The sequence below is a fragment of the Bidens hawaiensis genome, unplaced genomic scaffold (genome assembly GCF_021521415.1).
Source record: "Bidens hawaiensis isolate Kalapana, Puna unplaced genomic scaffold, B.hawaiensis_p1.1 tig00052764_1, whole genome shotgun sequence".
Taxonomy (NCBI): domain Eukaryota; kingdom Viridiplantae; phylum Streptophyta; class Magnoliopsida; order Asterales; family Asteraceae; genus Bidens; species Bidens hawaiensis.
In genome coordinates, this window is record NW_027499490.1 from 96939 (window position 1) to 117262 (window position 20324).

The 20324-nt window shown below is 33.7% G+C and overlaps 1 pseudogene; it reads right to left on the minus strand.

Annotated features, from left to right (window-relative positions):
• Positions 1-2768: 2768 nt before the first annotated feature.
• LOC143599777 (wall-associated receptor kinase-like 1 pseudogene) lies at positions 2769-3311 on the minus strand (annotated as a pseudogene).
• Between the last annotated feature and the right edge of the window lie 17013 nt (positions 3312-20324).

Here is a 20324-nt window from a genome sequence, read left to right on the forward strand (position 1 = left end):
CTAGCTGTAGCTGCCTAGTGTTGTTAGCTTTAATTAAAGCAGATTCAACATTATCACCACATTTAGATTTTCACCATGCTCTTAGTTTTGCACGACAATATATAGGCATGAAATACTTCAATGCGTGGAAGTTGTAATTCAAAATAATGTACTTTGAGTTTATTTCACTATTTGTGTTTTTAAACTTGGTTTTATTATTATATTTTCTATGTAACTTGAATAAATGACTTCTATCTTGTGAGATAAGTTTGACAGTTACATATTTTCAGTTTATGCAGACAGTATCAGCTTATAAAAACAAACAGTCTTATATTTTCAGCTTGCAGATCTTCATACCACATCTTCAGTTGCAGACATGAAAACAGATGAAATCAGCTTGCAGACAGTTTATGTCTGCAAAAACAAACAGCACCTTAGTGTCATGTCTTTTCAAATAATATTATGTTTTAAGATACATGTGATCCTTATTGACCCGTTTACAAGACAATTAACGGATTGTCAGTGACATTGATTGTTTATGTGGAAATCACATTGACTTTAAAAGAAACTATTTCCATACACTAATGAAAGTTATTGATTGATGTGATGGAAAAAGGTTTAGATGTATTCGTGTGGGTTTCTTACTTCGTAAGATTGAATATCATGCTAATTATATGTTTTATCATTTTTATTTCTATTTTGTCTATTTTTATTTTAAAAAATGTTGGTACGGTAACTAACGTAACCGAAACCGATCAAACTCACGTCGATTCACTGACACAACGCGTGGACCGACAATACTCGGGTTTTATTTTACTAAACGAATGTTTTTTTGTTTTATTTTTTGTATGAATTCGGGTCTGAAACCGTCTGAATTCGCGTAGACACCTGGGACCGAGAACGCCCAAGTTTTCTAACGCCCGGATTTTACTGATCGAATAAACGGAATTTTAACAAAAAAAATTAATGTGTTAATCTTGTTATATGTTAACTGGCCACTTGCGGCAACTCAGTGGTCCACCCTTTTTTCTTTTTTATCAAATAATTTTTTTTCTTTTTTGGTTTTTCAGTTATTACTATTATTAGAACAACTAGCTGAATTCGCATTGGTTTGCGTCCGCAATGCGTTGGTTATTATTATTTTTAGTTCATCGAGTTTTTTTAATGCCATGGCGTTCGATGCTTATCGAATTTGCATTGCTTCGCAGCCTCATTCAAGATTTTTTATGTTCGTAACGGTTTTTATTGCTTAGTTTTTTTTAGTTTCGGTGCCGTAAACTGAAACCGGCCAAATTCGTGTCGGTGCGCCACCGCAACGCGTTTTTTATCAGCCCGCGCAACGCGCCGGTGTAGTACCTGTTTATTTTAAAAGTTGACAGACGTATGACAATAATAGATTACAAAACAAGACATCGAAGAATATTGGTTTTAAAGTCATGATATTAAAGAAGACATTTTTTTGTTTGGGAGACATTGGTACAGACTTAGCTTCCTGGTGGTAGTTTTGTAGTTCCACTTTGCTAAAACTTAGATCCACCCATGCCTCCAACAACGTATAACTGCACCTTGTTGATTCGTAATCAAAACTCATGATAGGCCTCGCACGTGTAAAGTGCACGGTGGTAACTGCACAATGTAAATAGTATATCACGCAATAAATTCCGTAATTATTAATAAAGTAGATCAAATACAAAGTTGATTTATTATAACTCAGATGTTAGTGGTTGTGGTTCAGATGAGCGGTGGTGGGCGAGAATGAAAGAAGGCATAGGTTTGCATCCGTGACCATTAGCAAATATCTTGTGGCACAAAAGACCCTTCATAATGTAAAACTATGATGCATATCAACTTTTGAAAGTGTATATATATAAGTGTATTATTTAATAAATACAATTACATGTATGGGTTTGAATAAAGTAACACATATTTGGGTAATAACGTTTTAAAGTAACAAGTTTGGGTTCAGTTTTGTAACGAGTATCGGTATTAATATTAACTTCTGTTAGTTTGTATGTTAAATTCTAACAATATGACTAAAATGCCCATGGATCTTAAAAAACTACTTATTACAATTATTATTTTATTGTTATTAATTAACATGTAATAAATAAGAACTTTGGCGACGTAGAGCTACCATTGGTCCAAGTGGAGGAGGACAAACATTTGGGCCACGTCATCTATATATATATATATTGGTTTTTTGTATCTTGTACCGTAACAAACGTGACTTAAACCGACGAGATTCACATCAATTATCCGCCACAACATCCGGGTGTCGGCTCACAGCCGCAATGCTCGGCTTTTACTAACTTCCAGGTGTTACCTACTGATTCGTTTTAGTTTCGATTTCGTAACGAACGTAACCGAAACCGACCAGATTCGTGTCGACTCACAGCCGCAACGTTCGGGTTTACCAATACTTGCTTTACCGACTCACCGCTGCAAAGCCTGAGACCGGCAACACTCGGCTTTTACCAATACTTGCTTTACCAACTCACCGTCGCAAAGCCTGAGACTGGCAACACTCGGGTTTAACCAACACCCAGATTTTGATGACCGAATAAATATTGTTATAAATATTTTATTTTTTTACATGTTAACTTAACGAAATTATTTTGAGATTTTCAACCGCTAGTAAAACGAAAAGGTTGGTAAAACTTGGGAGTTAGTAAAACCCTAGCGTTGTCGGTTTCGTGCATTGCAGGGGTGAGTCGAAGCCCGTGCGTTACTGCATTGGAAAAAAAATAAGGTGACGTGTCCCAACTGTTTGTTCGCCACTTGGACCAGTGTTAGCTTTGCGTCACCAAAGTTTCCAACTCTGAGGCTACTTCTTTCATTGTTGGCCTATTTTTCCCACACAAATTTAAGCATCGCATTGCTAAATTAGCTACTTCCATCAACACATCTCTACCACCCTCTCTCACCATCGTTGCATCAAAAATAGACATCACACGTCCTTCTTCAAAAGCCATTATAAAATGTGTAGCCAAGCTTCGGTTTCCACCATATCTACTTAAACAAATCGGCTTTTCTCCTGTTAAAAGTTCAACCAACACAACTCCAAAACTATAAACATCACTTTTTTCAGTAAACTGACTAGACTGAAAGTACTCCGGATCTAAGTACCCGATGGTCCCTTGGACCAAAGTGGTTAGGTGAGTTTCACCTATTGACACAAATCTTGAAGTTCCAAAGTCGGATATTTTAGCTCTATACTTTTCATCCAAAAGTATATTAGTAGATTTAATGTCCCTATGGTAGATTGGAACTGAAGTTGCCGAATGTAAGTAAGAGAGGGCTCCTGCTACTTCTGTAGCTATTTGTAACCGCATATTTAAAGAAAAGAAAACTTTAATATTCTCATCATGAATACGCGCATACAAGGTCCCATTTGGAATGAACTCTGAAACTAGTATCGGAACATCGGTCTCTAAGCAAAATCCCAATAGTTTGACCACATTTCTATGGTTGACTTGTGAAAGAACAACCATCTCATTAATGAATAGATTTAGTTGACTTTGGTCAACCGCCTTTGACTTCTTGACCGCTACAATCCTTCCATCGGTCAACATGCCTTTGTATACCGTACCTTGGCCTCCTCGGCCAATAATTCTATTCTCATTAAAGTAATCTGTTGCTTTTTCCAACTCATTGGATGTGAAAAGCTTGGTTCTATTAACTAAACCTTCATTACCCGATTCTTGTTGTTTTAAAAGTAGACCCCCGTTGCGCTCAAAAAATATTTTTTTTCGTCTTTTGTCTTTGGCTCTTCGTATCACTTTGAACAGCACAAAGCCTATGGCTGTAAGAATTAATACCAGTAAACTTATGCCAACACCTAAAGATTAAAAGCCAAGAAAAATATGAATTAATATGCATATCAAGAAAAATTAAAGCACAAAATAGTCTTGAAAGAACGAGAAGATCAACCTTTAGAACTTTGATGGTTCACTAAGTTTTAAGTCCAAACTGAAGTGATTTGGTTCAAACTAAACTGAAAACAAAAGTGGAATGATCAAGTATTACCTAGAAAAATAGCACGAGATGATGATGACTTGGCGCCGCCATTGTGAAAGTGATGATCACAAATAAAGGTCCTTACATTCCGTACTTATTAATATAGGATATCAAATACAAAGTTGATTTATTATAACTCAGATGTTAGTGGTTGTGGTTCAGATTAGCGGTGGTGAGCGAGGAGGAAAGAAGGCATAGGTTTGCATCCGTGACCATTTACAATATTCCGTGGCATAAAAGACCCTTCATAATGTAAAACTATGATGCATATCAACTTTTGAAAGTGTATATATATAAGTATATTATTTAATAAATACAATTACGTGTATGGGTTTGAATAAAGTAACACATATTTGGGTACTAACGTTTTAAAGTAACAAGTTTGGGTTTAGTTTTGTAACGAGTATGGGTATTAGTATTAACTTCTGTTAGCTTGTATGTTAAATTCTAACAATATGACTAAAATGCCCATGGATCTTAAAAAACTAGTTATTGCAAGTCTCAGGCTTTGTGACTGTGAGTTGGTAAAGCAAGTATTGGAGGGAAAATCTTAATTATTATTATTACTATAATGAAACATGCCAGTTCTAGTTCTTGTTTTTAATAAAAAAAACTTTCTTTCTTAGAAAGAAATAATAATATTAATAATAATAATAATAATAAAGATGATGATGATTTACCTCCATATTTGCAGTGCATAAAGTAGTGGTGAAGAAAATGATCTTTGCAGCATAAATCTTGATGATCAATTCCTGTAACAATAAGCAAGAAAAAGAAGTAATCAAATCAAAGAAAAAGAAGTACAAAGCAGCAGAAGCAGAGGCCATTTTGAGTTGAGCCATGTTCTTCGATGATTCTATTGGGTTGGATTGGATTGAATCGAAACACAAAGACTCTATTGGATTGGATTGGATCGAAACACAAAGACTGAAAGCGCAGCGATGGAGATGATTTCTGAATGCGATTATTTTTTATTATTATTCGATCGATTGTGAATTAGGGTTATATGAATATGAATGATATGATATATAAAAAAACCTGATAACCCACATATATATATACATTTCCATTTCCTTTAGGATGATTATTATTATTATTATTATTATATAAAAACACCTAATAACCCACCTTATATTATTATTATTATTATTATTATTAGCAAAATTGGATTTTAATACCAATTTTACACCAATCGACTCGTATCCTTCTAACGATCAAAAGCTCTAAAACATTGGTTTGAAATTCAGAAAAAACTATAACGTCGTTAAGGCATTTTTAACAGAGGACCATTGGGGGCCAACTTTTTTTAATTTGAGACCGCCAGTGGCGATAAAACGAATATGAATTATTATCGGTCAATACCATTTAAAAGAAATCATTAAAATCCTATATTCCTTATTATTATTATTATTATTATTATACTATGCATTTTTTTAATGTCTCATTGTGTAATCTATTAGTGTCATGTCTTTTCAAATAATATTATGTTTTAAGATACATGTGATCCTTATTGACCCGTTTACAAGACAATTAACGGATTGTCAGTGACATAGATTGTTTATGTGGAAATCACATTGACTTTAAAAGAAACTATTTCCATACACTAATGAAAGTTATTGATTGATGTGATGGAAAAAGGTTTAGATGTATTCGTGTGGGTTTCTTACTTCGTAGGATTGAATATCATGCTAATTATATGTTTTATCATTTTTATTTCTATTTTGTCTATTTTTATTTTAAAAAATGTTGGTACGGTAACTAACGTAGCCGAAAGCGATCAAACTCACGTCGATTCACTGATACAACGTGTGAACCGACAATACTCGGGTTTTATTTTACTGAACGAATGTTTTTTTGTTTTATTTTTTGTATGAATTCGGGTCTGAAACCGTCTGAATTCGCGTAGACACCTGGGACCGAGAACGCCCAAGTTTTCTAACACCTGGATTTTACTGTTCGAATAAACGGAATTTTAACAAAAAAAATTAATGTGTTAATCTTGTTATATGTTAACTGGCCACTTGCGGCAACTCAGTGGTCCACCCTTTTTTCTTTTTTATCAAATAATTTTTTTCTTTTTTGGTTTTTCAGTTATTACTATTATTAGAACAACTAGCTGAATTCGCATTGATTTGCGTCCGCAATGCGTTGGTTATTATTATTTTTAGTTCATCGCGTTTTTTTAATGCCATGGCGTTCGATGCATATCGAATTTGCGTTGGTTTGCAGCCTCATTCAAGATTTTTTATGTTCACAACGGTTTTTATTGCTTAGTTTTTTTAAGTTTCGGTGTCATAAATTGAAACCGGCCAAATTCGTGTCGGGGCGCCACTGCAACGCGTTTTTTATCAGCCCGTGCAAGGCGCCGGTGTAGTACCTATTTATTTTTAAAAGCCGGCAGTTATGACAATAATAGATTGCAAAACAAGACATCGAAGAATATTGGTTTTAAAGTCATGACATTAAAGAAGACATTTTTTTTGTTTGGGAGACATCGGTACAGACTTAGCATCCTGGTGGTAGTTTTGTAGTTCCACTTTGCCAAAACTTCGATCCACCCACGCCTCCAACAACATATAACTGCACCTTGTTGATGCGTAATCAAAACTCATGATAGGCCTCGCACGTGTAAAGTACACGTGGTAACTACACAATGTAAATAGTATATCACACAATACATTCCGTACTTATTAATATAGGATATCAAATACAAAGTTGATTTATTATAACTCAGATGTTAGTGGTTGCGGTTCAGATGAGCGGTGGTGAGCGAGGAGGAAAGAAGGCATAGGTTTGAATCCGTGACCATTATATATATATATATATTATACAATTTGCAACTTTGTATTGCATGGTGAGTTGTAAATTGTGAAGTTAAAGTTTACTATGTTTTTTTATTGTAAATTTTCAACTTCGTAACGAACGTAACCGAAACCAACCGAATTCGTGTCGACTCACAGGCGCAACGTTCCTGCAACAATAAGCAAGAAAAAGAAGTAATCAAATCAAAGAAAAAGAAATACAAAGCAGCAGAAGTAGAAGCAATTTTGAGTTGAGCCATGTTCTTCGATGATTCTATTGGATTGGATTGAATTGAAACACAAAGACTGAAAGCGCAGCGATGGAGATTTCTGAATGCGATTATTATTATTCGAGCGATCGATTGTGAATTAGGGTTATATGAATATGAATGATAATATGATATGATAATATAATAACCCACCTTATATATATATACATTTCCTCTTGGATTATTATTATTATTATTATTATTATTTAATTATTATATAAAAACACCTAATAACCCACAATATTATTATTATTATTATTATTATTATTATTATTATTATTATCCTGTGTATTTTTCGATGTCTCGTCGTGTAATTTATTAGTGTCATGTATTTTCAAATAATATTATGCTTTAAGATACATTTGATCCTTATTGGCCCGTTTGACATTATTTTTAAAGCTGGCAGTTATGGCATTAATAGATTACAAAACAAGACATCGAAGAATATTGGTTTTAAAGTCATGACATTAAAGAAGACATTTTTTTGTTTGGGAGACATCGGTACAGACTTAGCGTCCTGGTGGTAGTTTTGTAGTTCCACTTTGCCAAAACTTCGATCCACCCACGCCTCCAACAACATATAACTGCACCTTGTTGATGCGTAATCAAAACTCATGATAGGCCTCGCACGTGTAAAGTACACGTGGTAACTACACAATGTAAATAGTATATCACACAATACATTCCGTACTTATTAATATAGGATATCAAATACAAAGTTGATTTATTATAACTCAGATGTTAGTGGTTGCGGTTCAGATGAGCGGTGGTGAGCGAGGAGGAAAGAAGGCATAGGTTTGAATCCGTGACCATTATATATATATATATATATATATATATATATATATATATATATATATATATATTACAATTTGCAACTTTGTATTGCATGGTGAGTTGTAAATTGTGAAGTTAAAGTTTAATATGTTTTTTTATTGTAAATTTTCAACTTCGTAACGAACGTAACCGAAACCAACTAAATTCGTGTCGACTCACAGGCGCAACGTTCCTGCAACAATAAGCAAGAAATAGAAGTAATCAAATCAAAGAAAAAGAAATACAAAGCAGCAGAAGTAGAAGCAATTTTGAGTTGAGCCATGTTCTTCGATGATTCTATTGGATTGGATTGAATTGAAACACAAAGACTGAAAGAGCAGCGATGGAGATTTCTGAATGCGATTATTATTATTCGAGCGATCGATTGTGAATTAGGGTTATATGAATATGAATGATAATATGATATGATAATATAATAACCCACCTTATATATATATACATTTCCTCTTGGATTATTATTATTATTATTATTATTATTATTATTATTTAATTATTATATAAAAACACCTAATAACCCACAATATTATTATTATTATTATCCTGTGTATTTTTCGATGTCTCGTCGTGTAATTTATTAGTGTCATGCATTTTCAAATAATATTATGCTTTAAGATACATTTGATCCTTATTGGCCCGTTTGACATTATTTTTAAAGCTGGCAGTTATGGCATTAATAGATTACAAAACAAGACATCGAAGAATATTGGTTTTAAAGTCATGACATTAAAGAAGACATTTTTTTGTTTGGGAGACATCGGTACAGACTTAGCGTCCTCGTGGTAGTTTTGTAGTTCCACTTTGCCAAAACTTCGATCCACCCACGCCTCCAACAACCTATAACTGCACCTTGTTGATGCGTAATCAAAACTCATGATAGGCCTCGCACGTGTAAAGTACACGTGGTAACTACACAATGTAAATAGTATATCACACAATACATTCCGTACTTATTAATATAGGATATCAAATACAAAGTTGATTTATTATAACTCAGATGTTAGTGGTTGCGGTTCAGATGAGAGGTGGTGAGCGAGGAGGAAAGAAGACATAGGTTTGAATCCGTGACCATTATATATATATATATATATATATATATATATATATATATTACAATTTGCAACTTTGTATTGCATGGTGAGTTGTAAATTGTGAAGTTAAAGTTTACTATGTTTTTTATTGTAAATTTTCAACTTCGTAACGAACGTAACCGAAACCAACCGAATTCGTGTCGACTCACAGGCGCAACGTTCCTACAACAATAAGCAAGAAAAAGAAGTAATCAAATCAAAGAAAAAAAAATACAAAGCAGCAGAAGTAGAAGCAATTTTGAGTTGAGCCATGTTCTTCGATGATTCTATTGGATTGGATTGAATTGAAACACAAAGACTGAAAGCGCAGCGATGGAGATTTCTGAATGCGATTATTATTATTCGAGCGATCGATTGTGAATTAGGGTTATATGAATATGAATGATAATATGATATGATAATATAATAACCCACCTTATATATATATATACATTTCCTCTTGGATTATTATTATTATTATTTAATTATTATATAAAAACACCTAATAACCCACAATATTATTATTATTATTATTATCCTGTGTATTTTTCGATGTCTCGTCGTGTAATTTATTAGTGTCATGCATTTTCATATAATATTATGCTTTAAGATACATTTGATCCTTATTGGCCCGTTTGACATTATTTTTAAAGCTGGCAGTTATGGCATTAATAGATTACAAAACAAGACATCGAAGAATATTGGTTTTAAAGTCATGACATTAAAGAAGACATTTTTTTGTTTGGGAGACATCGGTACAGACTTAGCGTCCTGGTGGTAGTTTTGTAGTTCCACTTTGCCAAAACTTCGATCCACCCACGCCTCCAACAACATATAACTGCACCTTGTTGATGCGTAATCAAAACTCATGATAGGCCTCGCACGTGTAAAGTACACGTGGTAACTACACAATGTAAATAGTATATCACACAATACATTCCGTACTTATTAATATAGGATATCAAATACAAAGTTGATTTATTATAACTCAGATGTTAGTGGTTGTGGTTCAGATGAGCGGTGGTGAGCGAGGAGGAAAGAAGGCATAGGTTTGCATCCGTGACCATTTACAAATATTCTGTGGCATAAAAGACCCTTCATAATGTAAAACTATGATGCATATCAACTTTTGAAAGTGTATATATATAAGTGTATTATTTAATAAATACAATTACATGTATGGGTTTGAATAAAGTAACACATATTTGGGTACTAACGTTTTAAAGTAACAAGTTTGGGTTTAGTTTTGTAACGAGTATGGGTAGTATTAACTTCTGTTAGCTTGTATGTTAAATTCTAACAATATGACTAAAATGCCCATGGATCTTAAAAAACTAGTTATTGCAAGTCTCAGGCTTTGCGACTGTGAGTTGGTAAAGCAAGTATTGGTAAAGCAAAGCCTGAGACTAGCAACACTCGTCTTTTACCAACACTTGCTTTACCAACTCACAGTCGCAAAGCCTGAGACTTGCAACACTCGGGTTTTACCAACACCCAGATTTTGATGACCGAATAAATATTTATTTAAATATTTTATTTTTTTATGTGTTAACTTAACGAAATTATTTTGGGATTTTCAACCATTAGTAAAACGAAAATGTTGGTAAAACTTGGGAGTTAGTAAAATCCTAGTGTTGTCGGTTTCGTGCATTGCAGGGGTGAGTCGAAGCCCGTGCGTTACGGCATTGGAAAAAAATAAGGTGACGTGTCCCAACTGTTTGTTCGCCACTTGGACCAGTGTTAGATTTGCGTCACCAAAGTTCTCATTTATTATATGGTGATATTAATAGTAATAAATGGTTTTTAAATATCAATGTGTATTTTAGTCATTTTTTTAGAATTTAATAGATAACTTAACATAAGTTAATGTTAATACACAAACTTGTTACAAAATTGAAAGCTTAAAACTTAAACTTGTTACTTTACTTAAACATCAGACACCATATATGAAATGGTGTCTATTTGGTATATATGTATATAATGTTACAAAAAAATATAACTAAATAATATATATATTATGTTATACTAGTAGGAACACTCGCGATACGGCGTTGGAGAAAATTACAGCGTGATACTCGTTCTCTGTTAGTTCATCAATTATCTCGTGATATATTGCATAGTACGATAGAAAGTTTGTTTATCACATTCCGCTACTCATGTTACAAGAGTGTACATATAAACTAGAGCATGAATCAATAATGTCTTCCATAGACAAATGATATTCTTCATCTTATGCACCAACAACCGCTAGACTACCATTACATCTTCTCCTTAACCAATAGAACATTAAGAAATAGTAATGAGTTTTTTTTTTAAACAAAAACTATATTTTGTTTGAATTTAAATGAAAAGTCAAGAGTGTAACTGTTGCTCTTGTCATTTCAGACTTATTTAACTTTATATTGGTTTAACATTACTATTAATAACCTCCCTCTGTATTCATGTACTTGTTCCCTTTAGACTATAAATTATATAATATTCAACATGTATTAGTGAGTTTTGTGTAGGACATGGGTCACAGTAATATTTAAAGTGATAAAATAAAATAAGTATAACGATACTTTCGTTATACAAGGGAAATATCGTAGTAGAATACCGTGTACAAAACCAAAAATAAAATTACTATAGAGAACAATTAATATAGATTCGTGTTGATGTCTTTGGTGAGAACTTCACCAGAAACTTCTTGACTCGAGTCTTCCATACGCTGAGTATCTTCACATTCATCTTAGTTTTCCTTGGTGTGGCTACAAATTCTTATCATTGACCCAACTCCATTGGCTGTAACAAAACATGAACATAATAATATATATTGAGCGTTGGTTGAGACACATATTCAATACGCTTCCCTTAAAACAGATTTCGGGTCTCTACTAAAGAGTTTGTCTGTCTCCCAGGGTACAACAGCCGAAGCCGATATGTACTGCCAGAAAAGGCTACGCGCCCGAGGTTACATCGGGTATATGTAAGGCCCCGAACCCGGTAGCCTTACTTTAGCGTCGGATTTACTCATAAACACAGTTCTTACAAATCAGAGTTCATTAAAACTTTTGCGGAATATAAAAACTTTCATGAAACGTTACATCAATCCAAAACTTGCCTTATTTAAACATTCTTTTCTTTCAAAATAAACGTCAATTACAATAAAACATCTTGAGTCTTCAAATGCCAGTCTCCTATTCGCCCACCATGTGCCCGCTCAAGCTAGCTGTCTCATTCTACCCATCTGCGTGCATACTAAAAGTCAGCTACGCTGAGTGAGTTCTAGTTAATCGGACGCCATACAATACATATACATACATACATATCCGAAAATACATATCCATACTTAACTAGTTACCCTTCTGTTCTACATACATAATAACTACCATACATACATATCTACAATCCCTAACCTCAATCCACCGAGAGTACGTTCATAGTCCGCCGTCTATTCCTGTACTCAAGGTCGTGAACACGTAAAAGGTCCGCAGTCCTTACCTATGTTCACCATTCATGGCACGTGCAAGGTCCGCAGTCCTTCCCTATACCATCCTACATCCACAACACATACAAGGTCCACAGTCCTTCCCTATGTTGCAACCTAATTCATAGCACGTACGAGGTCCGCAATCCTCCCCTATGCTACAAATACAGCACGTATAAGGTCCACAGTCCTTTCCTATGTTGATGCCTATCTATAACACGTATAAGGTCCGCAGTCCTTAACTACGTTGTCGTCTATTATCTGTAACACGTATAAGGCCCACCGTCCCTATCTATGTTTACATCTATCATCTACGTTACGTATAAGGCCCGCAGTCCTTAACTACGCCACCACCAGCCAAGTCTATGTCCGACAGGAGCTAGAGGGATTTGCCATCCTAACTTACTATGTCGAACGTAGAACTTACATACCATTCGTGTACCTGTATACACATACTTCACATATACAATAATTACATTATAGCATAAGAACACTCTAGGCGTTCTTTACATCATTCATTTAACAACCATACCCCTTGTCGATACGTGCAATATCCGAAGATCGTTCACGCCCCGACAAGTATTCATTTGTAATGTTCATACATCTTCGATATATAATATTTGTATCTTTATTTTTAACCTGACAGTACGCGCAATATCCGAAGATCGTTCGCGTACCGACAAGCAATCATTCATATCCATCACATATATCACATATGGCATACACTTATCACTTAGGATAAATGTATTAACAACACATCGAGTATGCACACAGCCCCGAAAATATAACAAGGAATGGGGCTAGAAACTCACCTGAACTCTGCTTCTTACTCCGATAGTTGTAAATCCCTTCTTTAACTGAGCTCGGCTGACTGTATAAGCTACACGTATCAATACTCGCCTGATCTAATCTGGTGGCCTAGTATTAGCTTACTTTTACTTATCGTTTTTAATCTATTTTCTAATCGAACTTGGCTTTAGGCGAAGTTAAACCTTAGGCGAACTTAGCTTTAGGCGAAGTTAAACCTTAGGCGAACTTAGCTTTAGGCGAAGTTGTCATCAGGCGAACTTAGCTTTAGGCGAAGTTGTCATCAGGGGAACTTAGCTTTAAGCGAAGTTGTCATCAGGCGAACTTAGCTTTAGGCGAAGTTGTCATCAGGCGAACTTAGCTTTAAGCGAAGTTGTCATCAGGCGAACTTAGCTTTAGGCGAAGTTAAACCTTAGGCGAACTTAGCTTTAAGCGAAGTTGTCATCAGGCGAACTTAGCTTTAGGCGAAGTTAAACCTTAGGCGAACTTAGCTTTAAGCGAAGTTGTCATCAGGCGAACTTAGCTTTGCAGGCGAAGTTCATCAGGCCAACTTAGCTTCCAGGCGAAGTTGTCGGCTGCAGCTACTGTTCGCTCCTAAATCCTTCGTTTCTTAACCAAATAACTCGATTTAGGTATCCACGGAATCGTCTGGCCAGCGCCTACAAACCCCAACCATCAAATCGACCTAACATCGATGTTTAAAGGGTGCGATTTAGGCATATAGGTTACGGGTTCTTTTTATCAATCGATTAACCCATCAAATCATAACCATTTTCAGTAAGTTTAGCTGTGTTGGATTCGTTTTTACCATACAAACACAGATCTATCATTTCTATACTAATCCAAACCTAAATGAACAAGTTCTCGATATAAATGTACCGTAAACGAGTCGAACTACGAACACGAGCTGGTCTTGATGTTGCTTTGGTTCGTCACGAAGATTTAGCACCAACAAGCTCTGGTCCTCGCCTTTGGATCTTGGTTCGGGTTGTGTGTGTTTTGGTGGTGTATGGAATATGTGAGAATGAGGATTAAATAGTGATTAATGGTATTTATATTTAGGGATCATGGGCTTAAGCCCATGGACTCTCCTTCCTTCTTTCATAACCCAAGTCCATAACCCATATCCATTACCCAACACTAGCCCGACCCATACCAACTCCTACTCTATTTATTTATTTCCCGATAACCCGAGTAAACTTTCCCTCTATTATTAAGTAATACAATTAATATTATTTTGGAAATTTTGGGATGTTACAATATATCAGTATTCTTGAAATGAATATGCTAGAATAATGTGATGAAGGAATCAAGTAGAGAGTACTCCTCTCAAACCATATGGATTTTTGAGTGTACACAGTTTTCTAGTTCTTTCAAGTGAGGCACAAAGCCAACTAATATATTCAAGAGTTGAAAGAAAACAAGTGTCTCACTTAATTAGTGCCTTAATGTAATAATAAAAACTCATTAAGTGTCATCAAGCCACTTTTCTCAAGAGTTTCACCAAACCAAGAGTTTTATATTAATTATTACAATAATTAATTTCCATTCACATTTTCTAAATTTTCCAACAATCCCCCACATGAATGGAGATTGATCAAAACACACACAATATATCCAATGGAACCTCAACGGTTGAGTATTGCAGGATAGGTAGGTGTTACCTTTGAACCTTACTTTGTGAAGTATACTTAGTCTCCTAGCGGTTAGTAGATGCGATGTCATTGAACTAACCCCCATTTGTGTAGACGACAATACACTTCATACAATACTCTCCCTAGCCGAGCACATCCCCTCATTGTCGTGTCCATTATGGTCCTGGAACACTAGCCTGGTTATGTGAAAGCTCTAAAAATTGTGCACCCCACACTTTCATTCGAAGCGACCTCACTTCTCTTTCACATAGGTGATTATCTATAAATCATTAAAAGCATTGAGGTTATGATGATTTATATAAATCATTAACCATAAATTATGCTTAGCGTCACAACATGCCACTGTTGTTATAGGAATGGACTAGGAAGTAATTAAACTCCCTTTACAATTTTGGAGGATATATATATTAGCTTATATGTCAACTTATACATTGGCTATGCCTCCACAGTGACCACCCTTAGATATTAATTAGGTTGTCCTATTGAACTTAGATCTTGGGATCTCCAGTCAACTAAGTTAGGTTTTCCTTCATATATCATTTTTTTATGGGCTTTAGTCTCATTCCACAACTCCATCTTTCATCAACCCTTGGGTTGTTGGATCAAAAACCTTTATCTATGACTTTGTCAAGTCAATACTAGATAACTGCAATTAAGATGAGTTGTTATGACGTGTTATTAACTTATAAGTTAATATTGCCTCTAGTATGCCATACCATACATCTAGCAACCATTTGGCATTCGAGTCTAATAACTAGATTAGATCGTTATGACCATTGTGTACTCCACGAGGTCACATGTTTGAAATATTTATATAATAATCCTTATTGGTAAACCTTCCACGTTCAAATGCAAAATACCCCCCACATTTAAGTGTTATTGGATAACAACATCCAACTTTCAAATGGGGTATAGAAAGGTTATTCCTTTCCACACAAATATGATAAATCATATCAATTACCATTTCTACATACTTTTAAAGAGTACTTTCTCAAATGGCTTCCCCCAAATTTCTTGCATTTTGATATAGTTTGTTTAACTTTACTTATAAAGACAACTCGACATTTATGATTTGAACAAGACCACGTCTTTGTATCAGTGGTTCATAACACATGCCTTAGTGTTAGCTTCCACCACTTTCTAAAGTTTAAGCTAAACTTGCCATAAGGTTGTTAACAAACCATCACAAATCTAGAATAAATCACCATCTAGAACATACTTAAAAAGTTCGAGGTCTTCTTGTAATCCTCACAAGTTATATCATTTCCTTAGATTAAATTAAAATTTCATTAAACTTGTCTATACACAAATTCATTCTTATGTTGTTGATGTTTCAAATTTCGCGTTAATTAATCTTTATAAAGAACCATAATTAACAAGTATTAGACTAGCATGCTTTAGACTACAATACTTTAGCATGTGAACAGGAGATGCATCATTCTGATCCTTCACATCCATTACAATATCACTTTGAAACACTCAACCCTTTGTTTAGACAAAATTATGAGACTTATTCACAACCCCCAAACCTTAATACTTAGGAAAGTCTCACGAGTTATTGTATATAGCGCATACATAACTTCATCATTCATTTAAGGAACATAACTTGTTTTCCTTTGATTTCCAAGGCTTCATCATTGACTTATATGGACTTTGAACATAAGTCTTAATCCAAATTATTTTGATGAATACATTCATCATAATTAATGTTACTCATCTACAATCACTATTATGTTGAGATAAAGTCAATTGGATTAACACTCAAACTCTTGGTATTCACATTTGCATAAAACAATTTATACATTTCATTTTTGTTTCTTGAAACTATTTATTGGGATACTCTCCCGAAATGAAAGATAAAACTTCCACATAGTTCAAACAAAGTGAATGATGGTAGAAACATCTATATGTCCATCGCTAGTGTAAGCATATTATAGTAAATCTCTTGAGATTTACTTAAATTCAATTAAGTCGGTGAATTTTCGATGATGAATATCCAAGGATTTAACTATCTCATTACCATTCACACTTACTGAATTTCCAAGAAGTTAATACGTCATTAACATATCTTAATTCATATGTTACAATTCACACTTAGTGAATTTTGAAGGATTTAATACGTCATTAACATATATTAATTCATATGTTACAATTCACACTTAGTGAATTTCCAAAGGAGTTAATACGTCATTACATATATTAATTCATATGCTACAATTCACACTTAGTGAATTTTCAAAGGAGTTAACATATATTAATTCATATGTTACAATTCACACTTAATGAATTCCAAAGAGTTAATACATCATTAACATATATTAATTCATATGTTACAATTCACACTTAGTGAATTTCTAAGGAGTTAATACGTCACTTCTCAAAGTGTTATTATCTTCAACACTTTCATCAATCCGTCATGAATCATCTCAGTGATATCATTTTATATTATGTATACAAGTACTCCCTCAAATAGAAATCCATGTACAAATATCCTCAAAATCCTCGTTTCACTTTTGAAAACCATACTCTTGAACAAATATGTTCAAATAACATCAACTTGTTACAATTACTACACTTAAGTAGCAAATCTTGAACAATCAATCTTGTTCACACAACACGTAGTTGTTTTCACCATAAAGTATCCTTGAGAACGTTATCTTAGTTTAACATATACTACTTTTAGCAATAGTAGTGAACCATTTTCTAAAAAAAAATAAAATGTGCAAAACTTTGTTTAGAATCATTCTAAATCATTTCCTTGGTTTTACAAAATATTATATAATTAATAAAAAAAACAGGTTTATTAATCAAATATCAAAACCTAAAACATCAAACTGTTTTATATGATTTAGATTTAATATCCATGTACTTAAACAATTTCTAGCACACATGTCTAAAAAAACATGTTATAATATGCACATTATAAAACTTAACATTTTCATATAGTAACCTTTTCAAATGAGAGAGTTATAAAATAAACAATTTCTAATGTTTCTAATGCACACATGTTCACATAAAACATTTTCAGTCAGTATGGCTTATAAAATAAAATAATTTCTAACAAACATGTTTAAAACTTAAACAATTCTAACACGCACGTTAGATGAAAGACAGTACATACATGAACCATTAAACATATGACAAAACCTTTTAATTTGTTGGTTTTTCTAGTGTATGGCCCAAAGATTTCTCCATTAACATCGAGTCAATGCTTGAATTATTAATAAGTTAATGGGAGGAATATGAACAGACACACGTGGAATCTTTTGTGCACTATTTCACCAAAACACACATGCACGTCTCACTACAATATTTTCTAACACGCCCATTAAAAATTAACGTTTACACAAAAACATTATAAATAAATCGTATCTTACACGCATGTTAGATATTTAACGTTTACAAGAAACGAATGGTTTATTTAAAACCATTTCTAACACAATTGTTAGACATAAACGATTGCAAAAATCGTTAAACTAAAACTAATGAAAACCCACGGTTTTCCAAGATCGGTTCTAACAATACATTTAGAATACAAACGATTACACAAATTGTTTTCTAAAACAAAACTGTTGAATCAAATATTACGTTTTGTAACATGGTATAGGATTTAAGATTGCATCATGATCTCTAAAATCCAAACACACCAAGTTGTACTACGCACATTATTTCCCAAATATATATATATGTATATATATATATATATATATATATATATATATAAGATTATAATATCTAAAATATTTTTATTTCAAACCATTTCGTGAACCCAAAATCCTTGTTAATAAGGTTTTAAGATTGTAGCAACAATCTTACGAATTTTGTTTTTAAGATTGTAGGACACGGGTCACAATAATATTTAAAATGATAAAATAAAATAAGTATAACGATACTCTCGTTGTACAAGGGAATATCGTAGTAGAATACAGTGTACAAAACCAAAAATAAAATTAATATAGAGAACAATTAATATAGATTCGTGTTGATGTCTTTGGTGAGAACTTCACCAGAAACTTCTTGACTCGAGTCTTCCATACGCTGAGTATCTTCACATTCGTCTTAGTTTTCCCTGGTGTGGCTACAAATTCTTATCATTGACCCAACTCTATTGGCTGCAACAAAAACATGAACATAATAATATATGTTGAACGTTGGTTGAGGCACGTATTCAATACGCTTCCCTTAAAACAGATTCCGGGTCTCTAATAAAGAGACCGTCTGTCTCCCAGGGTAAAACAACCGAAGCCGATATGTACTGCCGGAAAAGGCTACGCGCCCGAGGTTACATCGGGTATATCGGTATTCTTGAAAATGAATATGCTAGAATAATGTGATGAAGGAATCAAGTCAAGAGTACTCCTCTCAAACCATATGGATTTTGAGTGAACACATTTTTCTAGTTCTTTCAAGTGAGGCACAAAGCCAACTAATATATTCAAGAGTTGAAAGAAAACAAGTGTCTCACTTAATTAGTGACTTAATGTAATAATAAAAACTCATTAATTGTCATGAAGCCACTTTACTCAAGAGTTTCACCAAACCAAGAGTTTTATATTATTTTACAATAATTAATTTTCATTCACATTTTCTAAATTTTCCAACATTTTGTTCTTTTAATTTTAAGAATGTATATAACAATCAATGTAGAAGACTATTTTATTCTTGTAGCATGGGTAGTTACAATTGATTACTTTTTACACAAACCGATTACTTGAACTATTTTGGTTTAAAAAAAATCTAAGCCATAATCTGCTACAAAATGGCCACTTTATCCCAAAGTTTAGCAAGAATTATATTATTTGAAATAGTAGATATACTATTAGTTTACTATTAGAACATTGTCGTCTTGTAATCAATCATATTTGACAGAGTAATCAGGATACGGGCTAAATGACCTTTTGAACTTTTTCAGGTCAATGCAACAGGTCTGCTTTTTAATTTACGAACATGTTCCAAGTTTGAAGTGCTGATTTTAGATGTGAGTTCATGGATATGCTTCAATTTATAATTCTGCAGCCTACTGAAATTAAAACATCTAAAACTAAAACCAACTGTTTGTTTATATAGAAAAGATGTGGCCAGTGAAGCACATATGATGAAAAAGTTAAAAAATATCCATTTATGGGTTCAGTAAATCCATAAATACACACACACACACATCAAGAGTCAGAGAGCTAATGAGCAAGGCAATCCTCGCTCGAATCATTTACAAACCGAGGAAATTTCAAGCGGGCTTTTAACCAGGCCAAAGACCATTTTTTAAGCGGCATGTTTTGACATTTATCAAAACCTGTTCTAGCCCGAATCAAATTATCAAATTTTCTAAAATGATTCGTTAGACCCAAACCTATCCTGACCCTTTACTCAGCCCAATCTGCCTGCACGTATTACCGAGTATAATGTTGATGGTATCTTAATTTTATGTT